The sequence below is a fragment of the Ornithorhynchus anatinus genome, chromosome 4, assembly GCF_004115215.2.
Source record: "Ornithorhynchus anatinus isolate Pmale09 chromosome 4, mOrnAna1.pri.v4, whole genome shotgun sequence".
NCBI lineage: Eukaryota > Metazoa > Chordata > Mammalia > Monotremata > Ornithorhynchidae > Ornithorhynchus > Ornithorhynchus anatinus.
Window position 1 is genome coordinate 63,785,206 of NC_041731.1, and position 5,460 is coordinate 63,790,665.

At 44.0% G+C, this 5,460-nt stretch overlaps 1 non-coding gene across 1 annotated transcript; it reads right to left on the reverse strand.

The window, feature by feature from the left end:
• Nucleotides 1-2,527: 2,527 nt before the first annotated feature.
• On the reverse strand, nucleotides 2,528-2,665 carry LOC114811932. The gene has a single exon (XR_003759627.1). It is a non-coding gene; the product is annotated as a small nucleolar RNA SNORA7 (small nucleolar RNA).
• Between the last annotated feature and the right edge of the window lie 2,795 nt (nucleotides 2,666-5,460).

Sequence of the window (5,460 nt, forward strand, 5' to 3'; positions counted from 1 at the left end):
AAAAACAAAACAAAACAAAAACCTCTCCCTTGACCCCATGGCTCCCTCCGGTTATCACCCCATCTCCCTCCTAACTTCTCCTTGAGAGAGTTGTTGACACTTGCTGCCTCCTCTTCGTCTTCTCTAATTCCCTCCTTGACCCCCTCTATTTGGCTTCCACTCCTGTAAATCAATTTAATGGGATTTTTTGAGCACTTACTGGATGCCAAGTTATGTACTAAATGCTTGGAAAAATATACAATGAAGTTGGCAGACACATTCCCTGTCCACAAGAAGTCTACAGTCCAGGCGGGGAGACAGAGAGTAAATTAAATTATGATTCTTTAGATAAACGGATTGGGTTTAAGATGGGGTGATTATCAAGTGCTTAAAGGGTACAGATCTGAGTGCAAAGGTGGGAGGACTTAGGGGAGACCTTGGAGGACATGTGACTTTAATAAGGCTTCGAAGTTGGGGATTGTGGTGGTCTGGTCATATATGAAGGGAGAGGAGTTCCAGGCCAGCCAGAGGGAGGACATGGGCAAGGAGTTGGTGGAGAAAGAAATGAAATCTAGATACAGTTAATTTGGCTTTAAAGGACTAAATTTTGCGGCCTGAATTGTAAGAGGTCAGTGAGGTAAGGTAGGAGGGGGAGAGCTGATTGAGTGCTTTGAAGCTGATGGTAAGGAATTTCTGTTTGATACAGAGGTGGATGGACAACCATTGGAAGTTTTTGGAGGAGTGGAGAAATGTGGATGCCATAAAACTGCCCTCTCAAAGGACACCAATAATCTCCATGGCCAAATCCAACAGGCTGTACTCTACCGTAACCCTCCTCAACCTCTCAGCTGCCCTCAACCCTGTCGACCACCCCGTCTCCTGAAAAGATTATCTAACACTGGCTTTGCTGAAACTTTCCTCTCTTGGTTCTCTTATCTCTCTGGTTACTATTTCTCACTCTATTTCAGACTCCTTCTCTGCCTCCCACCCCCTGACTGTGGGAGTCCCTCAAGCCTCAATTCTGAATCCTCTTCTATTCTCCATCTACACCGTCTCCTTTGGAAAACTCATTCACTCCCATGGCTTCAACTATTGCCTCTTTGTGGATGATTCCCAAATTTATATCTCCAGCCCCGCTCTCTCTCCTTCTTTGCGATCTCATAGTCCTTCCTGGTTTCTGGGCATCTCTACTTGAATGTCCCATTGACACCTCAAACTTAACATGTCCAAAACAAAACACCTCATCTTCCCACACTAACACACTTTTTAAGTGGTATATAAGTGCCTCGTAAGTACTTGTTAGATACCAGATAATCAGGTTGGACACAGTCCATGACCCAAATGAGGCTCACAGTCTTAATTTCCATTTTACAGATGAGGAAACTGAGGACAAAGAATTTAAGTGACTTACCCATGGTCAAACAGCAGACAAGTAGTGGAGCCCAGAGTAGAACATAGGTCATCTGGCTCCCAGGCCCATGTTATTTCCATTAGGTCATGCTGCTTCTCTTTCATTTCCTCCCCAATCAATCAGTGGTATGTACTGAATGCTTATTTTGTGCCAAGGACTATACTAGGTGTTTGGGAAAGTATAATATAAAAGAGCTGGTAGACATGTTTCCTGTTCACAAGGGGCTCACATTCTAGAGGGAGAAACAGACATTAAAATAAATTACTGATGGGGGAATGGGGGAGAATAGGGATTTGTACTCAAATACTGTGGGGTGGAGGGTTGGATGAGTATCAGGTTCATAAGGGGTACAGATCTAAATGCATAGGCAACTTAGGAGGATGAGTGGAAGAAATGAAGGTCTAGTCTGGGAAAGGCCTCTTGGAGGTGTGATTTTGGTAGAGCCATCTTTCCTTTCTCACAAGTCCAAAACCTCAGCGTTTTCCTTGAGGGTCTTTCATTCGACCCTCCTATTTAGTTTATCAAATCCTGTCAGTTCTACCTTCACAGCATCTTTAGAATCCACCCCATCCTCCCCATCCAAAATGTTACCAGGCTGATCCAAGCACTCAACATATCCCACTTTAGCTACTGAATCAGCCTCCTCACTGACCTCCCCGCCTCCAATCTTTCCATGTTCCGGTCTGTCCTTCCTTCTACTACCTGGCTCATTTTTCTAAAAGGTTTGCACTTGTCTCCTCACTCCTCAAAGCCTCCAGTGGTTGCCCAGCCATCTCTGCATCAGAGAGAAACTCCTTACCATTGGCTTCCTATCAGATTGTAAGCTCCTTGGGAGGAGAGATTTTGTTACCAATTTTATTGTTTTATACTCCCCTAGAACAGTGCTCTGCATGCCGACAGCACCCAAATAATATTTGTTGTATTATGCTGTGGAGTTGTCTGACCCATAGCTACGCCATAGACACATCTCTCCCAGAACGCCCCACTTCCATCTGCAATCGTTCTGGTAGCATATCCATAGAGTTTTCTTGGTACAAATACGAAGTGGTTGACCATTGCCTCCTTCCGCGCAGTCAACTTGAGTCTCGGCCCTCGACCCTCTCCCATGCCGCTGCTGCCCAGCACAGGGGAGTTTTGACTTGTAGCAGATTGCCTGCCACTCACTGGCCACTGGCCAAGCTAGGAATGGAATGGGTAGGCCTCTGCTTAACTCTCCCTCCCATAGTCAAAACTGGTAGAGCACTGAAAGCTCTCCAGGTGCAACCTTGAGAAGGGCAAATACTAGTAAATATTATGGTATTTAAGTACTTACTGGGCACTGTATTAAGCACTGGGATGGATGCAAGCAAACTGATTTGGACACAGTTCCTGTCCCACATGGGGCTCACAGTCTCAATCCCCATTTTACAGATGAGGGAACTGAGGCACAGAGAAGTTAAGTGATTTGCCCAAGATCACCCAGCAGACAAGTGGTAGAGCCAGGATTCGGAACCATGACCTGTATGTAAGCGGTGTGGGGTTGAGAGTAGGGTGAATATCAAGTGCTTAAAGGGTACAGACCTGAGGGCAAGGGTGGTGCAGAAAGGTGATGGAGTAGGGGAAATGAGGGCTTTGTTGGGGAAGGCCTCTTGGGGGAGATGGGATTTTGTGTGACTGAAAGGGGTTGAGGCAACTGGCAGAGAGACCAGTTAGAAGGTGGTTGATGTCACAGCCATGCCAGACTCTGAGCTCCTTGTAGACAGGGAACATGTCTATCAAATCTATCTAATCAGTGCTTGACACCCAGTAAGCACTCAATTACCACTAATTAATTGTAGCTCAGCTTTGATATCGGCCAAACTTCCCCCAGGGTGGTACTATTTAAATGGAGATGAAGGGGTGGATCTAGGAGAGATTATGGAGGAAAAATTGGCAATAATAATGTTGGTATTTGTTAAGCGCTTACTATGTGCAGAGCACTGTTCTAAGAGCTGGGGGAGATACAGGGTCATCAGGTTGTCCCACGTGAGGCTCACAGTTGTAATCCCCATTTGACAGAGGGAACTGAGGCACAGAGAAGTGAAGTGACTTGCCCACAGTCACACAGCTGACAAGTGGCAGAGCCAGGATTAGAACCCATGACCTCTGACTCCCAAGCCCGGGCTCTTTCCACTGAGCCAAGCTGCTTCTCTAATAATTAGTTCTTGACTCACTGGGAAAGACAGTGAGGAGTCTAGACTGTAAGTTTCTGTTACACTCTACTCTCCCAAGTGCTTAAGCCAGTGCTCTGCACACAGTAAGCACTCCATAAATGTGATTGTCAAAGACGACCCCAAGGTTTCAGGCTTCTGGAAGAGTAAGCTTCCGGCAGAAAAGGAACACATCTACCAACTCTGTTATATTGTATTCTCCGAAGTATTTTGTACAGTGCTGTCACACAGTAAGTGCTCAGTAAATACAACTGATTGAATCAAAGAAACACTAGGTTCAGGCCAACTTTGCATATTTCAGAAAATTGACACATTACATCATCATATTACAGCACATGCGACTTCACATGTCTGGTAGAAATTCTAGAGTGCTGTCAGTTGCCACCCCCTGAGTGGTGGAAGAAATGAGAGAATAAACTCAGAGCTGCCAGTTTATTGCATTTTCAGTGCTGAAAATAATAACGTTGGTCTGTGTTAAGCACTTACTATGTGCAGAGCACTGTTCTAAGAGCTGGGGTAGATACAGGGTAATCAGTTTGTCCCATGTGAGGCTAGCAGTCTTAATCCTCATTTTACAGATGAGGTCACTGAGGCACAGAGAAGTGAAGTGACTTGCCCATAGTCACACAGCTGACAAGGGGCAGAGCCAGAATTCAAACCCATGATCTCTGACTCCCAAGCCCATGCTCTTTCCACTGAGCCACGCTGCTTCCCAACAGTTTGTTCCCCAAAGCAGTTTGGGGAATCAAACAGTCAAATATACTGAGCACTAATTGTGTGCAGAGCCCAAAGTACAATATAGCAGAGTTGATAGACATGTCCCTTACAGTGAGCTTAGTCTAGAAGGGGAGACAGACATTAATATAAATACAAAATAAAGAAGCAGAAGTAATATTTTGGAATTATATGTCCTTTTTCATTTCTTCATTCTGTCTCCATCAGGATATGTGCCCAGCAAAGACAAATTCAATAGTATTTGTTGAGCGCTTACTATCTGCAGAGCACTGTACTAAGCACTTGGAATGTACAAATCGGCAACAGAGACGGTCCCTGCCCTTTGACGGGCTTACAGTCTAATCGGGGGAGAGGGACAGACAAGAACAGTGGCAGTAAATAGAATCAGGGGGATGAACATCTCATTAAAACAATAGCAAATAAATAGAATCAAGATAAATAGAATCAAGAAATTGATTCACAAATGTGTCCTTTCATTGATAGATCATAAAATGCTTCTATTGAGGGTTATGCAGAGAATATCTAACTCTGACACATTTTGTGACTTTTTTTTTTTTACAATCTCTACTGCGTCTTACTTAGATGTGACAGGTACCTGAAAATAAGTGTTTATTTTAGGATTCCGGATATTGTATTAAGCTGCGATATAGCATCCCATCAACAGAGGGAGAACAAGATTTTTCAAGGCACTAGAAAAGAGCAAGTTGAAAGATATTTCTTCAAAAGGTGCAAGAGTATATTTTCACTTAATTTGTTAACAATTAGAAGTCATTGAGGATAGCTTTTTTTTCCCTTTTACTCAGCAAATGTCTCTGTCTCACATTAATTTAGGAGATTCTAAGTTTGTCAGGGAGTCCAGTTGAAAGGACACCCATGTTTGAGCAGCAAGAACACAGCAAGTAGTTTAGTGTGGTTTTCAAGTCTTAGTCTTATGGGAAAGCATCATTCACATTAAGATGTGACCATGAAAATAGGAAGCTAAGGCAAGGCTATGTTGGAATGGACAAGAGTTTTAATAATAATAATGTTGGTATTTGTTAAGCGCTTACTATGTGCAGAGCACTGTTCTAAGCGCTGGGGTAGATACAGGGTAATCAGGTTGTCCCACCTGAGGCTCACCGTTAATCCCCATTTGACAGATGCAGT